The 12,944-nt window shown below is 41.9% G+C and overlaps 1 pseudogene; it reads right to left on the bottom strand.

The window, feature by feature from the left end:
• Positions 1-692: 692 nt before the first annotated feature.
• On the bottom strand, positions 693-952 carry LOC102872324 (annotated as a pseudogene).
• Positions 953-12,944: the final 11,992 nt, after the last annotated feature.

Raw genomic sequence — 12,944 nt, 5'->3', positions numbered from 1 at the left:
CCCCCTGACCCTCCATTTTTCTAAGCATAATGTCCCTTTCCAAGGAATAGCCACTCCTAACGTGCCCAAAATAGATGAGATGAAGCTTTTTTTTCCCTTGGATGTCCAGAGACTTTACTGAGTACCACTTATTATGTGTGAGTACTATGATTAAGTGTGTCAACTTGTCACAGGAAAAACAAACGCTGTCCTGGTTTCAACCTAGCACAGCTAGAAGGGAGCTGTCCCCTCAAAGGCTCTAGATCCCAGTACAGCCACAGGGATTCTCAGTCCAGCTGGGGATCGAGACAGACAGCGAGTCCAGGCTGGGCTGGAGAATGAATTCCTGGGGTTGGGATAGGTGACCAATGAGTCTAGAGTGAGCTGGGTAATGACCCTGGGGAGTGGACAGTGAATCCAGACTGAGCTAGGGGAATGAGCCCACACCAAGTGGGTAGGAGAGTGACCCTGGAGAGCGAGACTGAGAATTAGTCCCCCAGTAGAGGTAGTACAGCATGGAGTGGACAGTGAGCCCAGGCTGACAGGGGGGGAATGATCTTTCCTCAGGGCGGGGCAGGAATGAGCCCCCCAAAGTGGAGGTAGAGAGTGAGGCTGACAGTGAGTCCAGATTGGACTGAAGGAGTGAGCCCCCAGAGGCGGAGGTGGGGCTGACCAGGAGTCCAGGCTGAGCCCCATGGGGGGAAGAAGGGACCTCACTCCTTGAACTTACACTCCTGCCGGCACATGGGACAGTGCTGATGCACCTGCTGCGCGTTCAGCCACTTGGGGATGCAGTACATGTGGAAGCAGTGCGAGCACTGGCCCACACCAGCGGACAGTCGTCGCCCGGAACCTTGCAGTCTGGGCAGCAGCCGTTGAAGGCCATCCAGCAGATGCCACAGTTCTCGACGTCGTCGTTGGCTACCCAGAGTCAAGTGGCCACACCAGTCCAGCACTTGATCTTCACCTTCATGGCGGGGCCTCGCTGTTGAATTTCGTCTGCAGAGTTGGTCACCTTCCGAGAAAGCCCGGGGGCCCGGCTGACCGTGACTCTGGGGAGAGCCCTGCGTCGGTACCCTGCAGCCCAGCTCGGCTTCTGAGTAGCCCAGGCCCCATGATCAGGCTGGGGGAACGGGGGAGGGGCAGCCACCGAAGCGTTATCATTTTTAACTCCAAGGAGTACTCTGGCTTCACCTTCTCCAAGACATACCTGTTTTGGTAGTCCATGGGATGTTCAGTATTTTTTTCCAACCCACAGGCCAAAAGAACCAATTCTTCTGTCATCCTTAATCACCGTGCAGCTTTCAGATGCATAGCAAGTGACTGAAAAGACTATGCCTTAATCAGGTGCATCTTAGTCCTCAAACTGACCTCATTGCTCCTCAGTAATTTGGAGAAGTCCCTGACTGCAGAGTTTCCCAGTGCAAACTTTTTCTGACTTCCTTGCTCCTGGTACCAAGTATGAATTTGTCAAAATAGAAGACAAATTGTGTTGGGGAAAGTCTACTGTCAGGGATCTCTCCAAAGTGCTAAAAAGGGATGAAGTTAGTCTAGAGACTAAGGTGCATCTGAACCAAGCCATGATCTTCACAGTTACTTCTTATGCCTCAGAAAGCTGGACGGTGACTAAGAATAACAGAAGAAGTATTGATGCCTTGAGTTGTGGTGTTGAAGAAGAGTATTGACTATATCATGGACCACCAAGAGAACAAAGAAGTCTGTCTTGGAGAGGGTGAAACCAAGTTTCTCCTTGGAGGCACAGATTTTGAGGCTCCATTTCACATACTTTGGACACATGGCCAGGAGGGACCAGTCCTTGGAAAAAGATATTATGCTTGGAAGGATGGAAGGAAAGCACAGGAGAGGAAGACCCCAGATGAGATGAATGGACACAGCAACTGGGGAACTCGATTACACATAACAATAGCAACAATATGCCCAAAGTATGTAAGACAAAGCTTTGCCATCTTTGCCTCCATTGGACACTCTGGCTGCACTTTCTCTAAGACATATCCGTTTGTTCTTTTGGCAGTCCATGGGATATTTAGTACTCTTCTCCAAGACCACTGTTCAAAAGCATCAATTCTTCTGACATCCTCTTTCATTGTCTATCTGTCAGATGCATAGCAAGTGATGAAAAAGACCTTGGCTTGAGTCATCAGGTACACCTTAGTTTTCAAACTGACATCATTGTTCTTCAGTACTTTGGAGAAGTCCCTGACAGCAGACTTTCTCAATGCAATCTGTCTCTGAATCTCCTGACTGCTGTTACCAAGAGCATTGTTGTTGTTGTATGTCATTGCATCAGACCTGACTCATAGCTGATCCTTCAGTGGGTTTTCAGAGGTGGTAAATTGCATGAGAGGAGACTACCCATCCTTTTGCCATTGCCCATGCATCTCCCACAGAGCAATTGGTAGGTTTGAATCATGTGCCTCTGGGATTGCAGCACAGGTTCTTACCACTAGGCTGCCAGTGCTCTCTGCATGCATGTATGTAATAAACAGGGATCCTACCAGACAAAACTATCTTGTAAACTTCTGAATATATGCATCTGTCCATGTGGTAAATAGGAACACAGTCCTTTGGTTGTTGATTCTGGGGTCCCAGCTGTGTCATAGACTAATGGAGTAGCCTTGGTCATGTTACTTAGTCATTGTTGTAGGAATGGAGGGCTTTAGAGGAGGAATGACAGATTCTAGAGCTGGAAACATGATGTTGCCATCTTGGCCAAAGTCAGAAGTTAGGAGGTAAAGCAGGCTTGTAGAGGGAAACCAACAATTCAGTCTATGGGAACACAGAAATGAAAACATCACATGGAAAGTTGAATCTTGATCTGGGACAAACTGTATGAATAGAGTTAGAAATGTATAAGTCATTGGTTCGTAAATATTTATAGCTACATGATTAGCTGGGGTCACCAACGGAGTAAATGTAGACAGAGAGTAGGAGCAAGGACTGAGCTCTGGGGTGCTCCGACACTAAGAGTTTAGAGGGAAAATAGAGAAAGGAGAAGAAGCTTAGGAGGGAGAAAATAAAGAAAGCACATGAAGATGCTCCTTCAAGGAGGGAGGAAGTTATTAAATGTACCAAATATTGCTAATAGGTCAAGTAAGACAATAACTAAGCAATGATCATTGAGTTCAGCATGTGAAGGTCAGTAACTACACAGTCAATGGAAATGTGGGAATAATTACGGGAATGAAAAATTGAAAGACAATAGGTTTACTAGGGAACAAGGAGAGAGAGAAAGTAGAGATCACTACAGGGATAGTTCTCACAAGAATGTTTGCTGCAAGCAGCAACAAATACATGGAGTGGGCTCTGGTGAAGAAACCAGCGCAGAACAAAATTGCTTTTCTTTTGTATTTTTTAAAGTTAGGAGAAACAATATAATTTTTGTGGAAGTACATGAATTATCTTAGATAATTATTAATAAATAATTAAAAGATAAATTATTGATTTTCTAGAGAAGAAAAACACACACACAAAGGGATTTATCTCAAGGAAACGCTTGTAGAGGTTGGTAAATCTCAAATTCACAGACTAGATGTCAGGCTAGAGGCTTTTTCTGATTCATGTGTCTGCAGGCATTGACAAATCTAAGACCAGCAGGTCAGACAGTAGGCTTTTGAGGCTCATGAATCCTAGACAGAGAGGCACTATAAGAGGCCACTGGTTTAGTCCAAAGAGCCAGAGGCTAGCAAGGAGCCAGATGCAGGATCCATAATGAGCAAAATGTAAAAGAAATTTATCAGACTTCCATATATATTTGATGTGGGCCACACTCCTAAGGAAATTCCCTTCCAACTGATTGTCACTTCTCAAACAAACCCATAACCAATCTCTTCATGGAGGTGATTACAAAACATCAGACTTCATCAGGGAAATGTTTACATCATTACTGTCCAATCAGTGGATCATGGGCAACCAAGTTCACACATATCCTTAATCATCACAGTAATGGTTCAGTAAACAAAAGAAAATTTTGTTATGTAGAAGAAAACAGGAGTGTGTTCTGGTGGCCTCAAGTCAAGAAGCTGCACTGTAATCACAAGGGCACGAGGTTTGAGGCCACCAGCTGCTCTGTGGGAGAAGCATGGACAATCTCCTCCCATAGTATTAACTGCCTCTGAAAATCAGCCAGCAGATCAGCTATGAGTCACTTATGATTCTCTGGTACACAACAACAACAATAACAGGAGGAAAGAGCAAATTTCTGGAGCTATATTTTTTAGCTGATAGAAGAGAATGGTATCTAATACATATGTAGAGAAATTAGCTTTGATATGAGCTTGGTTAAGAGAAAGGCCAAGTATATGGATAATTTAACCTAGTTCAAGGAGTGCATCAGGGATGTGTTCTATCTCCATACCTTTTCAATCTGTATGCAGAATAGATCATTTGAGAGGCTGGACTTTATGAGGAGGAATGTGGCATCAGGGCTGCAAGAAGACTCATCAACAACCTGTGTTATGCAGATGACACACCTTAATTGACAAAACTGTTTCAGCCTGTTTTCTTGGAGCAAAGGCTTCAGAGGGTAAATTTGCAAAATGAATTGAAGCTCAACATGAAGAAAATGAAGATTCTCACCAATGGGCCCACTGTCAGCATCATGATAGATGGAGAAGCGTTTGAGATTGTTAACAATTTCAGCTTGTTCCGCAATCAACACTCTTGGCACCAGCAGTCAGGAAACCAAAAGAGGAATTACATTGGGAAAATCTGCTGTCAGGGATCTCTCTAGAGTGCCAAAGAACAAGGATGTCAGTCTAGAGACTAAGGTGCACCTGATCCAGACCATGGTCTTCCCAATTACTTGCTATACATTAGAGAGCTGGACAATGACCAAACATGACAGAAGAAGAATTGATGCCTTTGAGTTATGGTGCTGGAGAAGAGACTTGAACATTCCATGGACTGCCAAGAAAACTAACAGGTCTGTCCTGGAGAGGGTGAAATCAAACTGCTCCTTGGAGGCAAGGATTTTGAGACTCCATCTCGTATACTTTGAGCATGTGGCCAGAGGGACCAGTCTTTGGGGAAGCATATCATGCTTGAAAGGATCGAGGGATAGCACAGGAGAGAAACACCCTGCATGAGATGGATTAACACAGTAACTGGGGTGATGAGCATAGGTGTGTTGGAGATAGTGAGATTGGCTCAGGATCTCGCATTCAGAGCTGTTGTCCGTAGGGTTGCTATGGGTTGTATTCAACGCGACAGTACTTGAGAATAACAACATGTCACTTACACAGGAAACCTGGGAGTCCCATGTCATCTTTTGTTCCCAGTTCTTTTGTCTTTTTTTAATTTTCATTTTTATTAATCTTTTTTTAAAAATAATTTTAATGAACATTTACAGAGAATTTGGATTTCCATTCATTCATTGCTGCACTTCTCTACCCGCCCAGCTCTCTCCCCCCACCCCCCAGTTCGCTCCTCCCTTTCAAAAGTAAAAGAAAGACTCCCTCCCTGGTACACAATCCCCCCACACCCCTCCCACCGCCCCAAGTACATTCCACTATGCAACCTTAATTGTGGACTTTTGTGATAACCATAATACCCTACCATACATCGCTTTTAAATTATTCAGTCCCTCATCTGTTTCAGTGCAGTATACACGATTTATCCAGTTTTTCTCAGTCTTACCCCCACCCTGATATCAGTCCCATTTCACAGCAGTGGCACCATGCAATATTTGTCCTTTTGCGACTGAGATATTTCACTCAGCATAATGTCCTCCAGGCTCACCCATTTTGAATACTATTGCATGAGTTCCTTGTTTTTCAATGCAGCATAGTATTCCATTGTGTGAATATACCACAGCTTCTCTATCCATTCATTTGTTGATGGGCATCTGGGTTGTTTCCAACTCCTTGCTATTGTGAACAGAGCTGTGATAAACATGGGTGTGCATATATCTGCTTGGATGTCAGTTATGGTCTCTTTGGGATATATTCCCAGTAGTGGGATTGCTAGGTCAAATGGTATCTCTATTTGCAACTTTTTGAGAAAGTGCCACACCGCCTTCCACAGTGGTTGTACCATTTTACATTCCCACCAAAAGTGAATAAGGGTTCCAGTTTCTCCACAACCTCGCCAGCATTTGTTGCTTGCTGTTCTGTTAAATTTTGATATTCTGACTAGGGTAAGAAGTTCTTTTGTCTTAATAAAACTTTCTGTGATGTAACACAGCTGGTCTTTTCACACCTTTACTGCTGAAACAATTCAACTATGTCATGTAGCATGTAGAATGTAGAGTACAACATTTCAAATGTGTAGGGAGTGTTTTTCTCCTGAACTCCAACAAAACTGAATGTTCTTTCGAAAGAGAAATTTTGCAGTATAATAGTGAAAAATACACTTTAATTGTTTTTAACTTAAACGTCTTAGGTTTTTTTTAGAAACACTGAACTTTATATATTTGCTGAGTATACCTTCTCTTTCAATAGGTTTCTTTTATGCTCAATGTTTGTTTTTATTGTTAGGTTATACCAAGTCAAGTATGACACATAATCATCCTATGAACCAGAGGGATAGTTATTTGTGTTTTTTTTAGTTATTTGTGTTTTATGTACTATGCAAGTGCTTTTGACTATATGGATCATAACAAATTATAGCTGTTATTGAGAAGAATGGGAATCCTAGAACACCTACTTGTGCGTATATGAAACCTATACTTAGTTAAAGAAGCTGGTATCTGAGCAGAGACAGGAAACATTGCTCAGTTTAAAATTTTAAAAAGTGTGCAGCAGGGCTATATTCTTTCTCCATATTTATTCAATCTGTATGCCAACTAAATAATTCAAAATAGTGGACTATAGGGAGAAGAATGTGACATTAGGATCAGAGGAAGACTTAGTAGCAACTTGCTTTATTCAAATGATATAACTTTGCTTGCTGAAAGCAAAGAAAACTTGAGATGTTTGCTGCAGAAGATAAAAAACTACAGCATTTAATATGTTATGTCTCAATAATAAGAAGACAAAGATTCCTGCTACTGAGCCAATAATTAACATCATATGAGATGGGAGATTATGTCTCAATAATAAGACAAAAATTCCTGCTACTGAGCCAATAGCTAATATCATAAGAGATGGGAGAGAAGATTGAAACTGTCAATGATACCAAAAAGTCATTGCTAAAACAAGGAAAAAAGAAAAGACCAAAATGGATGTCAGAAGAGACTCTGAAAATTGCATTAAAATGTTAAGTTAGAAAGGAAAACCATCAAGTAAATGGTATGAACAGAAGATTTCAAAGGGCAGTGCAAGAAGACAAAACAAAATATTATAAAGGAATGTGAAAGATTTGGAGTTAGATAATAAAAAGGAAGAACCTATTGTCATTTCTCAAGCTGAAAGAAGCAAAAACCAAAATCAAACCTCAAGTTGCAATATGGAAGGATGTTATGGACAAAATCTTGAATGATCCAGGGAACATCTAAAGAAGATACACAGGAGCATTTTATCAGAAAGAACTGGCTGACATAGAACCATTTCAGGAGATGATCAAGAACCAATGGTAGTGAAAGGAGACGTTTAAGGTACACTGAAGGCATTGGCAGAAAATAAGGCCCAAAGAACTGATGGAATACCAATTCACATGCTTCAATAAACAGATATTCACATGGTTCAATAAATAGATGCAGTCCTGGATATGCTCAGTAGGCTGTGGCAAGATACCTGGAAGACAGCTCAACAACTGATTAGAAGAGATTTATATTTGCTCCCAATTCCAAAATGTGATCCTATAGGATGTGGAAATTATTGAAAAAAAATATCATTAACATTACATGCAAGCAAAATCTTTATGAAGATTAGAAAAAAACCAGTTAGAGAACATTGACAGGAAATTGTCAAACATTCAAGACAGGTTTTTAAGATGTTGTGGCACTATACATATCATTGCTGAGGTCAGATGGATATTGGGAGAAAGGAGAAAATACAAGAAGAAGGACTATTTGTGTTTTATTGACTATGCAAAAGCAGTTGAACATGTTGATCACAGCAAATTATGGCTGACATTGAGAAGAATAAGAATCTCATGACACTTAACTGTGCTCAAGAAATTGTTGTCAGAGGAGAAGAAGGGAACACTGCATGGTTTAAAATCAAGAAGAGTGCAAGTTAAGGCTGTATATTTTATCCGTAGCTATTCAACAATCTGTGTACTGTACAAATCATGCAGGAAGCTGGATTTTATGAAGAATGTGGCATCAGGATTGATGGAAGGCACATCAACAACATGCTTTACACAGACGGCACGACCTTGCTCCCTGGAGTGAAGAGGACCTGAGGCACTTACTGCAGAAGAGCAAAGAGTCAGCCTACAATATGAATTACACTTGAACATTAAGAAAATGAAAATCCACATCACTGGTCCAATATTTATCATCATAATAGATGGATAAAAGATTGGAATTGTCAATGATTTTTACTTACTCGGTTCCACATTCAACACCTTTAAACCAGCAGTCAAAAAATCGAGACATATTGCATTGGGGGAAATCTGCTTATTAAAATATTTTCCTTCCTACACTGGCCAACTGACTGGAAGAGATCGATATTTGTTCCCATTCCAAAGAAAGGTGACCCAACAGAGTGTGGACATTATCAAACAATATAATTGATATCACATGCAAGCAAGATTCTGCTGAAAATTATCCAAAAATGTTTGGAACAATATGTCAACAGAGAACTGCCAGATGTGCAGGCTGGATTTAGAAGAGGTCGCGGTACTAGGGATATTATAGTTAATGTTAGGTGGATCTTGGCAGAAGGCAAAGAATACCAGAAGAATGTCTGCCTGTGCTTCATTGACTATGCAAAGGATTTTGACTGTGTGGATCACAAGCTGTGGCTGACTCTGAGAAGAATGGGAATCCCAGAACATTTGATTGTGCTAATGCGAAACCTATACTTGGAACAAGAGGCAGTCGTCAGAACAGAGCAGGGAGATTCGGGATGGTTCAAAATCAAGAAAGGGGTCTGTCAGGGATGTATTTTGTCTCCATACCTTTTCAATCTGTATGCAGAACAGACCATCTGAGACGCTGGGCTGTACGAGGAGGAATGTGGCATCAGGATTGGTGGAAGAATCGTCAACAACCTGTATTATGCAGATGACACAACTCTGTTTGCTGAAACTAAGGAGAACCTGAAGTGCTTGCTGCAGAAGTCAAGGACTACAGTCTTCAATAAGAAAACAAAGATTCTCACCCCTGGGCCAATTGGAAGCATCAGTATGGATGGTGAAGAGATTGATGTAGTTAACAGTTTCAGTTTGCTTGGCTTCACAGTCAACACTCTTGGTAACAGCAGCCAGGAAATCAGGAGATGAATTGCATTGGGAAAGTCAGCTGTGAGGGACCTCTCAAGAGTACTGAAGAGCAACGATGTCAGGCTGGAGGCTAAGGTATGACTGATCCTGGCTATAGTCTTTGCAATTACATGCTATGCATTGGAGAGTTGGACAGTGAATGGGGATGATAGAAAGAAAATTGATGCCTTTGAGTTGTGGTGCTGGAGAAGAGTATTGAATATGCCATGGACTGCTAGGAGAACAAGCAGGTTTGTCCTGGAGAGGGTGAAGCTGGGCTGCTCCTTGGAGGCAAGGATTCTGAAGCTTTGTCTGACATACTTTGGGCATGTTGCAAGGAGGGACTGGTCCTTGGAGAGGGACATCATGTTTGGGAGAGTGGAGGGACGGCCCAGGAGAGGAAGACCCTCGATGAAATGGATCGATTCTGTGAGTGGAGTGGTGGGAATGAATGTGTTTGAGACAGCAAGGTTGGCACAGGATAGAATGGCATTTAGGGCTCTTGTACATAGGGTCGCTATGAGTCGCAAACGACTCAAAGGCACATAACAACAGCAACACTAATATGAAATATATGTTAATTTACTTTGAATATATAATATTATTTGTTTCATATTTTACAGATTTGTCCTAGAGTGGATGAGACCACGCTGCTCCTTGAAGCCAAGAATTCTGAAGCTTCACCTAACATACTTAGGACATATTGAAAGGCAGGACCAGTCCTTGGAGAGGGATGTCATTCTTTGGAGGATGGAGTGACAGCACAGGAAAGGAAGACCCTCAAGGAGATGGATTGATTCAGTGACTGGAGTAATGGGGGCAGGTGTTTTAGAGACAAGATTGGCACAGGATAGTGCAGGGTGTAGGGCTGTTGTATATGGGGTCGCTATGAGTTATAAGCAATTCGATGACACATAACAACAAAAAGAATATTTCACATTTCAATAGTTAATTTCATTTGGGGTATATGATCTGAAGAGGATATATAATTTCCTCTCGAAGCATTTGCCAGTTTTTGTATATCTGTTTATGCAAACACACCATTTGACTTGTCCCCTTCTAAGAATATCACCCCCTACAGAATCCTACTGAGATGACTGTAAATGCTCTTGAGAATTAATTGTCAATAGAGTTCAGGCTTCTAATCCAAGGTCATCCTCTGAGCTCCCTGGCATCTTCCAGGAACAACTTGACTTAGAAAAATGTTATTACTTAGCTGGTATATGAAACAGCAAATGAAAGGAGAATCATTTATTTGGCAGCAGGAAGAGTTCAGGGAGCAAAACCACCTGAAGTTGAGCTTGAAAGAATATTCTCAGCAGCTATTCCATCAGTAACATCACTAAGAAAATGGAGATTTTGTTCTTATTTTTTAATTCGTACTTTCCAACTACCTACTTATGTCCTAGTGGTAAGGAGTTGTGCTGTCAACAACAGTGACCATATATTGTTGTTGTTGTTGTTAAGTGCTGTTGAGTCGCAGGCGACTCATAGTGACCCTATGAAGGAGAGTCCTTGACGCTTGGGTGCCCTTCATCCTCTCTCCAAGTTCATAGGGTTTCCGGAGGCAAGCTATTATGGAAGTGGATGTCACTCCTCCTTCCACACTTGTTTAACAGAAAGAGAAAGAGAGAGAGATAGAGATAAGCTGGCCCAGTGAAGAGAAAATGATGTGACCAAGACAAAGGTGGGTGACTTTTAGTTCGCGGCCCTCAGGCCAGTCTTTCATTGTTTTTGTTCAGACATTCCTCTAAGTCATATAGTCCTGGTGTACAAGTTGCCGTCCCACAGTCGCTTGTGGTTGCTGTGAGGCTGAACCCTGTGACATGGATGTGTCAAATGCGTTAATGGTTGGCTATCCAATGCGGACTGAGAGTGGGGTCGACCATACATTAGTTTATAAAATGAATGTTTTTCTACTACTTAATGTGTTCTACACAGTAATCTAGATGTTATGGTCACGAAGGCCACTGCCCACTAAGAACTTGTATACTTATTGACATAACACTGGTAACAGCCCAGAGAGAGGCTGCTCCTTAAGCCTGTGTCATGGGGATGGAGTCCTGAAAGCCATATACAACATGAGATGGGCATGAGTAGGAGAAAGAAATAAACTGCACGCAGAGCCAAAAATAGTGGGTAAAGAGGATGACATATTAAGGTGAGAGAGTAGGGTGAGAGAGAAAGATGGTATTTATAGTAGATTTCACTGAGAAACACTTGAGAAAATAATAATACGCATGACTACATGCTTCTGGAAACTGAGCTTTGAGAAATGAGAATAGTTATAGAAAGGCTTAGAGTATTGTTCATAGGGTCTCTCTGAGTCATTCTTAACATAATGGCAATCGACAACAATAACTGGTGGAAAGAGTATTCCAGGCAGAAATAGCCTGCACAAAGTCCTGAATATGGAGCATGCCTAGGTGATAGAAGTATTATCAAAGAGCCCACTGTGACTGAAACAGAAATAATGATGGCAGTCTCTGACAGAATATTTTGGGTTGAGCAGGTAACCTATGGTACAGGAATTTATAGGCCTTAGAGAACTCAGACGGAAGGATAGTGAAATTTTGGTTCACATATTTTGAGCATGTTATTAGAAGGGGAAGCCTTTGAAAAAAACATCATCCCGGGCAAGGTGGTCAGTCAGAGCAAGAGAGGAAGACCCTCAACAAGATGGATTGACACAGTGACTGAAATAACAGGCTCAAGGATGTCAGAGATCACAAGAATAGTGCAGGACAGGGGAAGGTTCAGATCTGTTGTTCACAGGGTTTCTTAGTGTCATAGGGAACTTGGTGACACCTAACAACAACATATAGGCAACTACTATCTTTAATTAAGAGAACCAATGGGCTTCAGATTATCTAGGAGCATGGTAGAGATTGTGATGATGGGTAGAACAGGGCAAGTTTCCAATCTGTTTATGGGATAGTTATGAATCACAGTTGATTCAACGTCATCTAATAATAATAAGAACAACAAAAGCAATATTTAATTCATAAGAGGATTTAGTTATTACATATTTTCTATATAAACTGATGGCAAATATGCAACAGGCTTGTGCTGGAGAGGGTGAAACTGGGCTGCTCCTTGGAGGCAAGGATACTGAAGCTTTGTCTGACATACTTTGGGCATGTTGCAAGGAGTGACCAGTTCTTAGAGAGGGACATATTGCTTGGGAGGGTAGAGGGACAGCACAGGAGAGGAAGACCCTTGATGAGATGGATCGTTGCAGTGATTGGGGTAATAGGAGTTGGTGTGTCAGAGGCTGTGAGGTTGGCATAGGATAGAACAGGGTTTAGGGCTCTTGTACACAGGGTCACTATGAGTCACAAGTGACTCGATGGTACATATCATCATCATCATCATCATGGCAGTATGGGAGCTCTGGAAGCCTAGTGGTAAGAAGCTGTGCTGCAATCCCAAAGGCCCATAGTTCAAATCCAACAGCTGCTCTGTGGGAGAAGGATGGGCAGTCTCCTTCCATGTGATTTACTGCCTCTGAAAATTGACTGAAGGGTCACTTATGAGTCAGTTCCAACTCGACAGAACACAGAAACAACAACAACGTGGACTGATTTGGGAAAATTTTCAGTGCTAAAGAAAGCCTGTATTCTTTTTTTAAAAAATTT

This window comes from Elephantulus edwardii, unplaced genomic scaffold, assembly GCF_000299155.1.
Source record: "Elephantulus edwardii isolate Elephantulus edwardi_28Jun2011 unplaced genomic scaffold, EleEdw1.0 scaffold00002, whole genome shotgun sequence".
Lineage (NCBI taxonomy): Eukaryota > Metazoa > Chordata > Mammalia > Macroscelidea > Macroscelididae > Elephantulus > Elephantulus edwardii.
This window is presented reverse-complemented; position numbering and strand designations above follow the sequence as displayed.